Raw genomic sequence first — 14,795 nt, 5'->3', positions numbered from 1 at the left:
GATTTACAGACCCCCAAGGATCTGGCAGCCCTTTTTTTTTAGTTTTTAGTGCTCCCATTTCTGCTGCCACTGAGGTGAGGTGGCAGTGGTCGTGCTGATGCCGCGTGAGGGGGCCAGGGAATGGGGCAGGAGATGGACGAGGCCACTACCAGGAAGGGCAACAAAGAACTGCTGTCAGTGTCGCCTGTTAAAAAAAAGGGCTAAGAGCAATTGCTTTGGAATAACTGAATGCGCCTAACGATTATGACCTGTGAAACTCAGCTGCATGGAGCTGATTAATTAAAGGAAAAATATACAGCCATGCTATGGAAGTTCTCCTGTGCTACATTGGCATTGGTGGGCTTTGCGTCTGGCTCACTTTAAAAAAAAAAAAGTGAGTGGTCTTTGGTTTAACTGATGGACTCTGAGCATCTGTTACACTACAGTTTGAGTCCTCAGAGAATCAATTGCAGCTTGCAGCCTGAAGGAGACAGTGCTCTCGTTGAACATTACTGCATTTTAGGTCATCAGTCTATTTCACCATGCCTTTAACAGTCTTTTCCATCCTTATTACAAACAACTTTGCGAGCTGGACACAGACATTAGCTGTGTAAGAGTGTTGCAGCAGGCAGAATGTCATATTAATAGATGCTGTTTGTTCGAGTCCTTCATATTTCAGTTTCTTCTATTTGGCATTGTTTGATTCAGATTTATATTGCTGCTCACACTTTGTTCCCTGTTTAACTTACAATTAATAATACTATTTAAAGCCTAAACAGTATAGGTAACTGACACAGGACTGTTTAGATATTTGCTCTATCTGTTAACCATTTAAAATTTGACTGTTTTTTTTTTCTGCCCACTGGTTACAGCTCTGTTCTATATTATCACATTAAACTTCTTCTCTTACTGCATTTTCATGCAAATGATGGGTGCATTATAATAATAAACACCATAAAATAGTCAGAATAATACATTCGAGTAAATATTTTCAGACACAGTATACAGATATCAAAACTCAAACTTTTCACTGTGCCTGTGACATGAAAAGGTATGGAGCTTGATAATCTCCAATTCAAATGTCTTTAATATAGCACTCTACACAAATCAGAAAGTCCCTGATGCTCCTTGGGAAACAGGAGCAACTTTTCCTTGCAGAAAAGTTTTGCAGGATCTCTCATAACACTGCATTTGTTGAAATGTCAGGAGACTGCAAATTCTACACGGCTGCAGTCTGGTTTCTTTCTGCCAAGGCAAACAAGGCTGTTCCGAATTGTGTTGGCAAATCAGTGATCTCACAAACTGCGCACATAAAAAAGTAATGAAATAACTAAATATCTTTACGCAGCTACAAAGAGGGGGATTTGTAAAGAGGTCTGGATGCTCGCTGACATTTTCAATGATCCTGGAGTATGTGAAATAATCTAAACAGCTTTAAAATGTGAATGGGGCGTTGGATATTAACATCAGATTATATCTGATGAAATGATATTAAATTGGCTTTCAATCAACCTTAGAAAAGTTTGGTACCTTTGAATGGCAGCATAAATTAGCAATTCTTGAACAGCTTCATTGTATGGTGGATAGAAAGAACTGCCTTACATCACATAACATTACTTGTAGAAATGCTCTAGATCTGAGAAAATCACAGTAAAGATGGAAATATACCATGAATTCCTAATATTAACGTTCTCGACCTTGATCTACGTAGAACATTCGGTGACCTTACATTCAGTGTGCAGAGCTTCTGCCTCTACCCACTGATAATTTTGTTTACTTCTGTGTCCACTGTTAACGTTAATAACCAGTTCACATGCATCTCCATTCACATGATAGGTCTTGCAGGCGCTTCTTGCTGGGAAATGTATTTTGGTATATTGAGATGTTTCCTATGACATACTTTGGGATTTATTAAGATATTAGTTAAGAAAATACTTCATAGAAGCTCCTCAGGTTACTGCGTTTTATTAAGTTTTCTGCCACCAGTTTAAAAGAGACCCTAAACAGGCCATAGAACTAATGAAGCTTCTTTTGCCACACATTTATATTAGGAGGATTTGCCGTGCCCTCACTCAGAGTTGTTCAAATGTGACTGAGGATATTTTTACTGACACTTACACTAGGGTCCTTTAGACTACTTAATCAATTCAATTATTTCATTAATGTGATCTAGAACTGATCCTTATGCTTTCTCCATCCTCTCTTCATGTAAGGCACAGTCCAGTAAAGTACTGTGTAACCCCAGCTGCTATTTAATCCTTCTGGAGCAGAGGAAATTGTGTAGGACTGGCCTTTGACTCAGGTAGATTATTATTTTCTATAATTATCTTTTCTCAATATGAATTTATTACTAGTAACTGTCTATAAATCTCTTAAAATTCCAGGAGAAACTTGAGTAAAGCTGGGAATGGAGCTTTCATCTGACAAGGGAAGAGAGCTGATAAGTCACTGCACACTCACACACACATGCAAATAGATCTTAGAAAGTACTGTAAAATTGGAACAAAAAGGGGGAGGATCTTCAAATACATTCTCTTGCACTGAAAAATGAAATCTACCAGATGGTGTTGGGAGAAGCACAAAATATATATTAGATTTATTAGAACTCTATTTTTTACAAAGCAAGGATGATTAAAGATTTGCAACAAAAATGACAAGATCAAGTTTTAACAAAAAAGTGCTCCTCCTGCTATTTCTTCAGACCAGGATAATGTTTTATTCTACAAAGCCTATCCAATAAATACAACTTTTCCATAAACATAAATGAACTCATGCAGCAAAGGCTAAGTGAAATGCTGCTGCCGCTGAGTTGCAGCGTGTCGGCAGTTGAGACACTTGAGCTGAGACATTTCCAAATGTTGGAGATAAAGTGTTCCCTATGGAGAGGAAATGTTTCCTATTCGTTCAGTCTAATCTCATTCAATATATACCATTAACAAGCCTCTCTCTGAGTCCAAGGCTGTAATGGCAGAGCAATCTTGAAAAGACTCCTGAACTTCAACAATGCACTTAAGTCTTTTTTCAGTTCAAAATAAGAGAGCGCAAAAGCAACTCCATAAAAGTATATGTCCAGCTGCACAAACCTGTGCCATTAAGCTGCTCAAACAGTCTTTTACTGTAAACAGTGGGTCTTGAACCAACACTTAGTAATGTTGTAAGACCCTATAACGTACCATTATTTATTGACTATGTTATCTTCTGTTTACTTTCTGGAGCAGGGCCATGCTGCTGTATGCATCGTATATGCATGCAAGCAGATACAGTCCCCAAGCATTAAAATGGGTGAGCCACAAGTTATGGCATGGTATGAGGAGGAAAGATAAGAAGACCAGCAGTGAGAACATTAAGTATATAGCACAAAGGTTATGGAAACTTCCTGTAAAATAATCATTGCCAGCTCTCTCCCCCAGTGTTGACTGCTTAGCAGATTTTTTTATAGGTGCCACATGAAAATAAGGCCTCAAAGATAGCTGTGGAGAAGGAAGTTGGGTCTTTTCAAGCAGTGATGTGAGACGTTTTGGAGAAAAGCAGGCCAAGTTGGTGTGTTTGGGGAAATAGCAGGGAGGCTACTGTTAAGAAAAGGCGGTGGAGAAACCCAAGAGGAAGGCTGAAGTTTGCAGAGTAACTGGGCACATAGTCCTGCATTATTTTCAGTGAAATAGGCGGGGCTACCCTAATCTCTTTTTCAGTATGAAATACGTGAGATTCCTCCTCTGACACTTCTCAAAGCATAGCAGCCCCTGATATTTCCTCAGTGTGGGCACCCCTGTTAGCCAGAGCCATGCCTTACCTAGCCTTGACTGAACCCTGCCCACTGAAAAGAGAGAGCTACACTGATTTTACTCTGCTTAACATCTAGATCGATTTCATTCTAATGTTTGAATATGCATCATTATTATTCTGGCTTCCTCTATGAACACAAAATCAGTTTCTCGCTTGAACACTACTGCTGACAGCACATGGAGAGCCTTTAAGTGGCTCTAAAGATCATTTCCAAAGCAAAGACCCTGACTGGGAAAAAAATGACTCTTTATTTTTAGATTTTGTTTTTCACTGCAGTGAAATTGAGCATTAAAATTAGTACAGCATGGACAAAATACACCTTACTCGTTCTGTGCTTTTACAGGCATAATTATCAAAAGATCTATATCTCCACAGATGTCAGGAAAGGGTTTGGCTTTATACCAATATGAAATAAATGATGAGTGGAAGGAAAACTTGACAACCCCTTATAAAGTAGCCTTTTCCATTAAGCATGTGCAGGTCCTGTCAGTGAGTTTAAGCTATAGTCTTGCTATCAGAAAAACTTCATCCTCTCCTTGAGTGCTGCAATGATTGTGAGCTGGGTGCACAGCAGAGCACAGCATCTCCTCTAACTCATATTCAGCATGCATGGCCCATCAGCTTCAAGGGTACTGTGAGATCCCGTTAGATGCATCTTACCAAATGATACAGGGAGTTAGATGCTGTTTGGGATTTAACATAGCCTTCAGCATCTTTCCAAGTGGAAAAGCACAAGTCTATCTTGAGTACTGAAATGAGACATGTGAGTGTGGGTCTTTTACTGAATGTGTCTGAATAGTCCTCATCCACCGATGGATTGGTCTCATGTTTCTCTGGCAGTGTTTGAGAGGCAGAGACTCTGCCCTTCCTATCAGCAGATCTGCTTGCGTTGGGCACCCGTAGCTCCTTTTCATTGGCTGTGCAGGTCCTGGTCTGGCCTCTTTCCCACAGAAAGCAAAATGCTAAGAGAAAGCTATTCAGGGTGGCATGAATTTAGAGATCTAAAAAAGATCCCAAACTGTAATTTTTAATTGTCTTTTGAGATATGTATGTGATGAGTCATTCTGGTGATGAGTGTTTATTAATGGTAAATTCTCGCCTTAAGCGGAGTATTCTTAGTCACAAATGTTGGGAACAGACCATCTTCAGGCACCCCATGGTAGCTCCCATTTGTACCTCTGACGTCCATTCTAATGTTTGGTGTTGATGTCACCAAGGCTAAAGACTTGGGTCGGAAGTTGAAACTTCTTTTCAAAGTTGTTTGGTGAATACATGCCTCTGATAATGGTTACAGAGCAGGGGAATAGCTTTCATACCCGATGGGGAACAACTCTACCAATAGTCAAACCTTTGCTCTATCTCTCTGTATTTCTAGCCTTTTCCAGCTTCTTTTTCCAGCGCTGTATTTTGCACAAAGTTGGACTTTCTAGAACCATATTACCCTGTGGTGGTGGTCACCGTCACACAACGCCTCCAGTTTACGTACAGCTGATTGTGGCATACCTGCCTTACGGAAACCTGAGGTAAATGTAGACAGAGCTAGTACTAGCTTGTCCTAGCATTTTCCAAAGGCAGCTGCAAGACCTGATTCTGGTAGTGCCTACAGAAAAGCCTAGCAGCCTTTCCACAGGGAGGTGTAAATGCAGCAGCTCTCTGGATGTGGGCACCTTGACAACAGCCTTTGCTCATGCTCTTTGCCCGAGAGCCCCAACTGTAAGCATAAGGCACCTTGCTCTTCTTGTCCTGGGGTCAGTAATCTCACATTTATCTTGGAGAGAAAGCATATTTTTGCTCAATTATGTCAGAGCACTGTAAACTCATACTCTCAATTAGGTTACTGTCTAGTAATTTGCTTGCATGGCAGTTCTCTTAAGGAAAACACTAAACCCCAACCACAGTGAGATACTCAGTGGCGTTTTTAAATGGGGACACACTTGCATTTAAGATTTATAGCACCCAGAATAAAATCACGGCTTACTGCCTATGCCATGGAAATTTCAATTCCCATGATAATACAGTCTTCTTCAAATCTTGCTAAGCGATGTCTTATTATACTTCACGTAGATCATAATGTCTGAAATTCCCATTAGATTAATTAAGTAACTCTATGAAGGCGCACATCTAAGGCCCTTTGTGAGAGTCCAAGAGGAGAAATAAATTTAGTCATTACTCATGCTCTGGGTGCCACCTGCCAAAATGTCCACGCCTTTCAAGGTGGCTCATCACTCATGTGCCATAAATGAAGCTCTTTCTTACTTTATATTTTGTATCTCCCCCTCATATCTTTCCAGAATTTGTACTAATCTCTCTTGGCAAAATTTGTATTACTATGTCTGAACTGTGTTTTGGGACTTGTTACTCTTTTGCATTTGTCAATAACTACATAAGCCTCTCTGCATAGGTATGAGAAATTTTATTTAAATATAAATTATAATCTGCACTTTAAAAGTAAATGATTATTACCATCAGGAAATGATGATGGCATCCTGTATAGCATATAGGAAAGAAGAACATGAGAAACAGCAGTGAGCTGCAATTCTTAACATAACTGCAAGAGAAAAATCTTATTTACTTACTTACTGTTTGTTATCTTGATTATTTGCAGTATTGATAACTCTGGAGGTGCTAGCCACCAGCAGACGCTGGTGGTCTGGAAAGAAGTGAGAGAAAAATCTGTTCTGTTATGTTTTTGTCTGCCAGATCCTGCTGTCATTTAAAGTCATCTGCAGCAGATGGAGGGGTAGACTCAACTTCCCACTCTTGCAACATCCTGCCAACTTGCAAATATACATTACTTTTGTCCCCCTAGTGGATGCTTGTATTTGTAGAATCGCAGGAGTTTTCAAATGAACATAAAAATCTTGAAGCACAGCTTAATTCGTCATTTGTTTTATCTGTGCCAGATGAACTAGAACAAACTCTGTAATAGGGTCTCAAGTTCTCTCTTGACTTGGGAGGTGCATTTTTTTCCCCCCGAGAAGCTAGATGCTCATTTTTTCACTTTGCTTTCCATATTTTTGGCAGCATCCCTTTGGACAGCCTATGAACTATCCAAGATTAGTGCTCTCTCCTGGAACAGTTCCCCACGCCAAGTCAGCCCTTTGGCAATGTCTGACACAGGCTGCTGTCGCCGCTCCAGGTCCTATTGAGTTCAGCTGGGCTCCTGGCTCCAACTTCAAGGGGAATTGGTGGTCAGGCTAGTTAGATTAGGCTTTTGTGGCTAATGCAAAAATACCCGTGGGTTTGGTTCCTTGAAAAGTCTAGTAATAATTTTTGCTACCTCACATTGGTGATGAGCAGTGCATTCTCAGAGGTAAGTTAGCTTTTCATAACAATTTCATTACTGCGGGTGACCAAATTGAAAGAATTAGGAAATGAGAAGTTTAGAAAGCTGTGACAGAAACAGTGGCAAATGGGCAGGAAAGAAAAAGAGCTTCTCTGCAGCCTCCTGCTTTACTGATTCACGAGGACCCAGCCTAGAAGGAGTCTAAATTCTTCTGACATCTCCTTTACTAGAGGACATCTTCTGACATCTCCTTTACTAGTTTCCCCACTACAGTAGCTAACCTAGGAAACACAGTCAGAGCCCTCAGAATTGGGAAAGGGGTGATCAAAGGCAGCAAGTAAGTCATAGAGTCTAATGTACTGTCATGACCATTTGTATAGACGTGACCAGCCTGTACCTGCGGCTCCTCCTTATAGCCCAAGGGAATTTGCTCCTTCTTTATTCTTCTACAGTCACAGTTAAAAGAAAATATTACCGTCTGGGTGGATTAAGTGTATGGTGACATATGTGCAAGGTGTATATATTTGTGATGCACTGGCACAAAACAGACCATTTATACCACCATTTAACATATTTTACTGTAAAAATAAATGATACTCTGTTGTCTTGCGTACTTTTAAAAATATATTAAGCTTTCAAATAATATTTTGGTTGCCTGATTATTCCAGCAGCTTATAGATGATCTCTGAATCAAATACATTATGGCAGATGCAAAGGGAATACATTCTAGAGATTGGAGACAGGGCTTTGCAGGCTGTTGACTGCAAGTGAGAGAAGGAAAGAATGCAGACCTGATTGTGCTGAGCACAGGACTACACAGTGTGTTGCAAGTTGTGGAGAACTGGAGGTGAACAGCACTGATTACTGGGGGAAATGGGCATAGAGAAGTGTCAAGGAATAAAGTCCTACTAAAGCAATTTGCTGGCTGCAGATAGCGGGTTTGCACAATGACAGGGTTCAAGACCGGTGAATGAAGCTTTCTCACTTCCATCTTGCCTAAGTAGCATTTAATCACTTCTCTCTACCTAGGCAAAAACATCAAATAAACTATTTTAGCTACTTTTTTATTTACCTACTACTAGAGAGGACCCATTGCTATTAATTAGCATAATATTTCTGGCACAGTGCTGCATATCTGAGGCAAAAAGTTGCAGTAGATTTTGTTTATTCCTTCAATGATCACATTAATTGTCACATTAAAGATTTTCAGCTACTGTTCTCTTTCAGAGTCACTGACTCAGCTCGAGAAGTCCAGAAAACAGGATAAACTTCAGAAGGATGCGTTGAAGAGGTCAAAATAGCTTCTCCTCCAGGACAGGCATGAGGCAGCACTGCCTGAAATTAGCTGAATATAGCAATTTTGTCCCTTTCTGTGCTCTTCTCTTCTGTATTCAGCAGTTAATTCTGCCTCACAATGTACTCTTTAGATAGCTTCACCTTGTGGAGGGTTTCTGTTCAATCCACACTTCATTCAGGTCCACTTTGAGAGAGGGAGGGCTATGTGCTAAGGAATAGGGCTTACCTCACTGCACCAAACATGAGAAATACCAGTTATCTCCCTGAATCCCTTTAGTAGCCTCCCTCCGGCTTTGATTTGTCAAGGAAGAGGGCTCCATTCAGTATTCAATAGTTTTTTTATCCTAAAGAAACATCCCAAATTACCTTAGCTGCCTTCCTACTTCTCTTCCCAGCCAGGCTGCCATACAGTTTAACACCTTCCTTGACATGAGCTCAAATATACCTATTCTGTAATAAGGGATGTGTACTCCATCTCCCCTGAGCAATGCAAGTGCTGAGTAAGAAGATTTTTGTGAGTAGTTAATGATGATAGTAATGTGAATTCCCAAAGATCACAGAGATAGTTTACCATCTGTATTTCCTTACCCCTTCAGCAACTGCACAGCACAGCCAAAGGGCTAGCTCCTACTGAAGAGGAAGAACGTAGCCTGGTGTGTTTTGCTCAGGGACATGTCATGTGAGAGCCAATCTGAATTCAGTTATCTTGAATCCATCAAGAAGAAACAGAACCGATACAGCGTTGTGTCCATGGCAGTGGTTAGTCAATAGCAAGCAGACCTTAAAGTGACCCTTATCACCTTTGGTGCCCTCTGCTCCCTTCGTACAAACAGGTAGGAGCAACCCACAGCCACAGCCTTGCTGCCTCCACCAAGTACGTGACCATCAGTACTGGCTGGAGAGCAGTGATGGGTACAGGGATGCAGAACAGTGCTGCTGAATGGCCTGAATGGGGTTGAAATGGGGCTAAAAGAAGCGCCAATGCAAGCTTCTTTCCTGCCCCATCTAAGCGGGGATAAGAGGAGATCCTGCAGGATGGCATCTATGACTATTCAGTCATTCCTGAGCTGTATATAACACAGTCAAAGAAGGCAGCAGCAGAGGAATGACACCACAGACATTATCCTCCTCCAGAGACGTCACGGAGAGTGCGAAACAAATGCACTTGTGGCTAAGTCCTCCCACTGACTGCATCCTCTTCTTGGTGCTGGGATGGTCTCAGAGGCCAAATGAAGCATGTCATTTATTGACGCTGCAACTGGGATAGTCTACTGCTGTGGCATCCTGCCTGGGAAAAAATGTAATTGCTGAAGTCTGGCCCCAAATGCTGATGAGCAGAAAGGAATTGCGTATGTGTATGTCTCAAAGCAGACATTAAAACTAAGATACAGTTAATAGCTCATCAGACCCCTGATTAAATACAAAGTTACTGTATATAATGCGAAAGGTTAGGGAAAGTGGAAAAGCTGATGACTGTGAATTAGCTGTAAAAGACACCATCAAAAGGTTGTTTCTGAAAAGTTGTTTGTTGTGCATCCCTTAACTGTATTCAGAAGAAAGGGCTAACTTGGATCCTGGGCAATGATGGGAATGAAAAAATTCTCATCTGTGCTAAAGCTGAGCTAACGGAGCAAATGAAAGACCAGATGCCAAAGCATGACTGATTTCACAACACTGATAGGTGCAACACAAACACTTGTTTGAAAACACCATGGGAAGGTATTACTTACAGACTTCTGTGATATTGAAAGTGGAGAGTATAGGGTGAAAAGGAGAAGTGTATGTAATTGGTCAGATGATGAGAAAGCCTAAGTACGATACGATGTGAAGAAACAGTAGCTCCTGCACTGAGTGGTAAACGAGATCTTGCCTCAATATAGAGAAGAGCAGATTATTTTGCAAAAATAGTAGCTATGCTGTAGTCAGAGAAGTAAAACGCAGCATATTTGGAATGTTCAGTGATATCCACTGTAGATATTCTTCCATCTGAGTCCCAAAAGCACTAAGACCTAAAAATCAGGGAACAGCAGAGACACTGTCTACAGCTCATCTACTGAGAAATTTCTTTTCCATACTGCACATCCTCAGATCATTAGGTTAATCACAGTCTTTGCAATTTGTAGCTCTTTGGAAGGATCAGTGTTGGAACTCATGCTATCCTAAATGTTCATAAGTCATCTGGAAAAATGAGGTAATGAAATTTGCTGATGATACTCTATTATTGAAAGCAATAAAATAAAAGTCAACTATGAAGAGTTGCAGATGGCCCACAATATTGAGTGACTGGGCAAAAAAATGGCACATGAGATGCTGATAAATACAAGGCCCACACCTGGGCATGACCATTCTCAACCATGCATAACAGTGATGGGCTCTAAATTAGCTATCAGCATACAGGAAAAGATCTTTGAGTTACTGTTGAAAATTCTATTAAAATCTCAATGCCATGCTCAGGGTTCATCAAAAAAATAAATAAAACATTAGGAATTCTTAGGAAAGGAAGAGAGAACAAAACAGAATAATGTTCTGCTACAGTATGCACATAGAGCATGTTTGTATTGTGAATATTGTGTACTGCTGTGATTCTTTTGTCCTCAAAAAGGATAGAAGTAGAAAATACATGCAGCAAGGCAAGGAGAACCAAAGGTATGGAATAGCATCGCTATGAAGAAAGGTTAAAGAGATCACAAGGCTTCCTCCTTGGAAAGAAAAGGTTCGGAGAGGATCTGATGTATACACAGTCATGAATTGGCACATAGAATTGAATAGGAATTCACATCCACTATTTCTCACAATAAATTATTTAAATGTCAGCTGATGAAATTCTTGGTTAGCAGTTTTAAAACTTTAAAGAAGGTGGGATCCTTTTTTTTGTAAAATGAATAATTAAACCATGGATTCATCATCACAGGATCTTGTGACTGTCTGAAGTTTAGATCGATTGAGAAATTGATTAGATGACTTCATGGAAGAAAATCCATCAAAGACTGCTAAGCAATCCTGAACTACCTCTGGCTCAGGAAATCTCTCTTCGTATATGCACTATATTTATGCCATTTCCCTAAGCCTCTTTTACCAGCCCTGGTCAGGGACAGGAGAGAGGATTAGATGGCATTTTTTAGACCCTATGTGGGCTCTATTATATTCATTTGAAAAACTGAACAGACAGGATCCCTTCTTTTCCTGGTCAAAGCCCCCCAGTATGCCCTTTCACTTTTCCTCACTGTGGTCCCAGCATGTGGCTGTCACAGCCTTCCTCTTTCCTACGGGACCCTAAAGTCCTGGACTAGACTCATCAAAGCGTCCCAAGGAGCAGAGGTGCAAAGTTCAGGCCATTCTGAAGAAGGCAGGGGCTGCCCATGTCTCATGGGTCTGTATGTCTCTCTGTGGTACTAGGACTTGGCCAAATCTGGATCTAAGAGCCTTCCCTGGGCCATGCAAGGAGAAAACACCAAAGTGCTGCACAAGGTATCCTTGGGAAGAGCGATAAAGGTGCTCTATCCACCAGTGAGACTCAGACTCTTACTAATGTCAAACCAAAAGGATGAAATCCAGATTCTTCTGGGGGCAAAAGACAACTCTAAGGAACATACCCCAGATCTATTACTGGAGGCATTTATTTCAGAGTCTGACCAGGAAGCACAAACAAGAGCTCTCTTTCATTCCAGGGATGCCAGGGGTTTTGGACTTGGGTGAAGGTCAAAAAATCACAGACTTTGTCTATACTTATAATTTAAAGAACACTAGACAACATTTCTGGGCAGCGGGTGTTAGACAAGTTCCTGTCCCAGTTTGGCCTTAGCCGGCTATCACTCTGCAGCAGAGCTGCCGGACGTACCTCAGGAGTTAGCACAGGCCAGGGAGCCATCTGGTTACAGCCAGTTTCAGAGGGTAAATAGGGTTCAATAGTATGGATATATTCTCATTGCTCTTCTTTTACACTCGCCAGTTGACTTCTGTCTTTCTTGACCCACAGTGCCCAAAACTGGACAAAGTATTCCCACTTAGGCCTTACTGATATGTTAGGTGTTTTGCCAATTCCACTTGTGTTTATATATCCTGGTATGATGTTTACTTTTTTCATAACAGTACAACCTTGTTGAGTTCTGCTTGTGATCCATTAAAATCCCACAGACCCTTTCCTGAACAACAGCAACAAGGTTAGCTGTTAAATATACTGCGCCTACAGAGGTGATCATTCAGCTCTTAGAGCCCTCCCTTGCACTTGTCTTTGCTGAATTTGTTTAGGTCCTTTCTCTAATTTGTCAAGATAACTTTGAAACCTAAACCTGCTTTCCAACATGTTTGTAGCCTTACTCAGCCTTGTGCAATCTATAAATACAAGAGTAGGGTCACTAATGCAATCACTGAACAGAATCAGAGCAGAAAGATCCCCAGAAGAGGGGGATCACTGCCTCTTAAATTTTGCTGTGAACTAATTCTGAGTATAGATACAGAACCTGTTTTGTATACACTTTCCAGTAATTTCATCCAGATTGTGCTTATTTTGCTGGTTTATAAGAATGTCATGGAAGATCAAATCAAAAGGGTTCCTAAAGTGAAGTTCTATAGATTAGTTCCACATCTGCTTTTCTACTGAAGAAGAAAATTAGATTATTTTTATACAATTTATTTCTTACAAATCCTCACTGCCTGTTTCTCAGCTCTTTCTTCATCTTACAGGCACTTTCTAAATATTTGTTACTTGTTCTAAATCATTTCCGGGGGCTTGGGTTAAGCTAATTGATGCCTAATTCACCACATCCTCTTTTTTTTCGTGTCTACTGAGAGAGTCACGACCATTGACCTGAAGCGATGAGCTGGCTTCTTCTGTAGGAAGTGGAGGGAAGAAAAAAGATTTTTAGGGAAAGGATATACTAGACCAACTGATCAGGTCTAGTATAAACGATGAGAATGTTCACCATTCATAGTGTCCTATTCTCTAGTCTCCACATCCACAACCTAACATGGCAATTCTGCTCGGAAAAGGCACTGGGTAGCAGCGTGGAAGCCACCTGTCTCTGAGAGACAGTGCCCTGGTGGGGCCATATTTGTTCCCATGGATGCTCTTGGCAGCTGCTGCTCCTCAGAAGAACAGGAGGCTGAAGAAGTTGCCACAAGATCATCTTGGTATATTCCTGGACACGAGTGGGACCACGTTGCACAGGACACTACTAGGCATGTCATCCTCTTGGGGGATCCCACAGAGAGCCAGCAGCAAGAAGCCAGGAGGTGCCTCAGGACGGCAGAGGGGATGGAGAGACACTCTTAGGGCTAGGTGCTGGCTCCTTTTCCTCTCTTCATTTTCACCAAGCTCTTCTGCCCAAAAAGCTTAGCTGTCTGATCTGCCTTGGGAGGAGGAGGACTTAGCAGAGCACAGGAAGTCAGTGGTGGGGGCAGGCATGATAGGACAGATCATCACAGGGTGACTAGGCCAAAGCTGGGTAAGGTAGACATGAGGAAAGAAAGGAAAGTAGGGCTGTGCAACTGTGTAAGGTACAACACAAGTCACTCCCATCTATCTGCTACAACATCCTGACTGTCTGGGCTAGGCAGGGCCAGGCTGGGACAAGATATACCTCTGCTGCATGGAGCCAGCTTGTTTTCCTGCCACCCTTACAATTTACTGTGTATAGGAGGAGCGAAAGTTAAGTGAGGAGCGAGCAAGGGAAATGGCGACCTGGGCAAGCCTATCTTTTAGCAGCAAGCAATACTCCATCAAGCACATTCCTGTTCCCGTGCCATATGCTCGTGTGTCTGTGTCTCCAGCATGCATGCAGGATTGTCACCTACCTTGGTTGTTCCACCTGCCCTTGGTTGGGGGCAAACGGAGAGAAATTAGCTGTGTCACAGGCTGATAAGGCAGGGTCTGACTTTCTGCCAACCTTTCTCAGCTTTTGAGACAAATATTTGCTAGGCAGAGGTCGACCACCTGCCAGCCTCCAGGCTCAGCACACCTCTGGGGCTGTCGAAACCAGCACCCTAGGAGAGAGATGAGAGTGTAAGAACCATACCTCCTCACCTGGATATTCCTGTGCTTGCAATTGGGGTTAAGGCTTTGACCATGGGCATGGCTCTCATATTGTCCTTCTCCAGCAGAAGCGCCACATGGGGGTTCTCCACCTGATCATATCCCCTTTGCCTAATGTGCTCCAAAGCTCGCCTGGGGGGCCCTGCTTCCTAGTGCTCCCCTGCAGCAACTAGTATTTCAGTCGGGTCTCTTATTTAGGCTCTGTAAAAGGTCTGAGACCTTGTCTGGGCGGATATTCAAGGAACTGAGCCTCAAAGGGGTCTTAGGGAAGGCTCTAGTAGGATAGATGCAGACGTACCATTATTAACCAGGGACCTTCAGGTAATGCTGAGTGGGGATCAAACTCTGTTTCCCAGAAGGACATCTACATAAAATTCAGTAGATGGTTAAAACTCTTGGCTTATGAAAGGAAAATTTTAA

At 41.8% G+C, this 14,795-nt stretch overlaps 1 protein-coding gene across 1 annotated transcript in view; it reads left to right on the top strand.

The window, feature by feature from the left end:
- Positions 1–14,795, top strand: part of GRPR (gastrin releasing peptide receptor) — an 82,690-nt gene that overhangs the window by 32,412 nt on the left and 35,483 nt on the right. The window lies entirely within an intron of this gene.

The sequence above is a fragment of the Struthio camelus genome, chromosome 1 (assembly GCF_040807025.1).
Source record: "Struthio camelus isolate bStrCam1 chromosome 1, bStrCam1.hap1, whole genome shotgun sequence".
NCBI lineage: Eukaryota > Metazoa > Chordata > Aves > Struthioniformes > Struthionidae > Struthio > Struthio camelus.
Note: the sequence above shows the minus strand (reverse complement) of the source record. Positions and strands in the feature narration are given on the sequence as shown.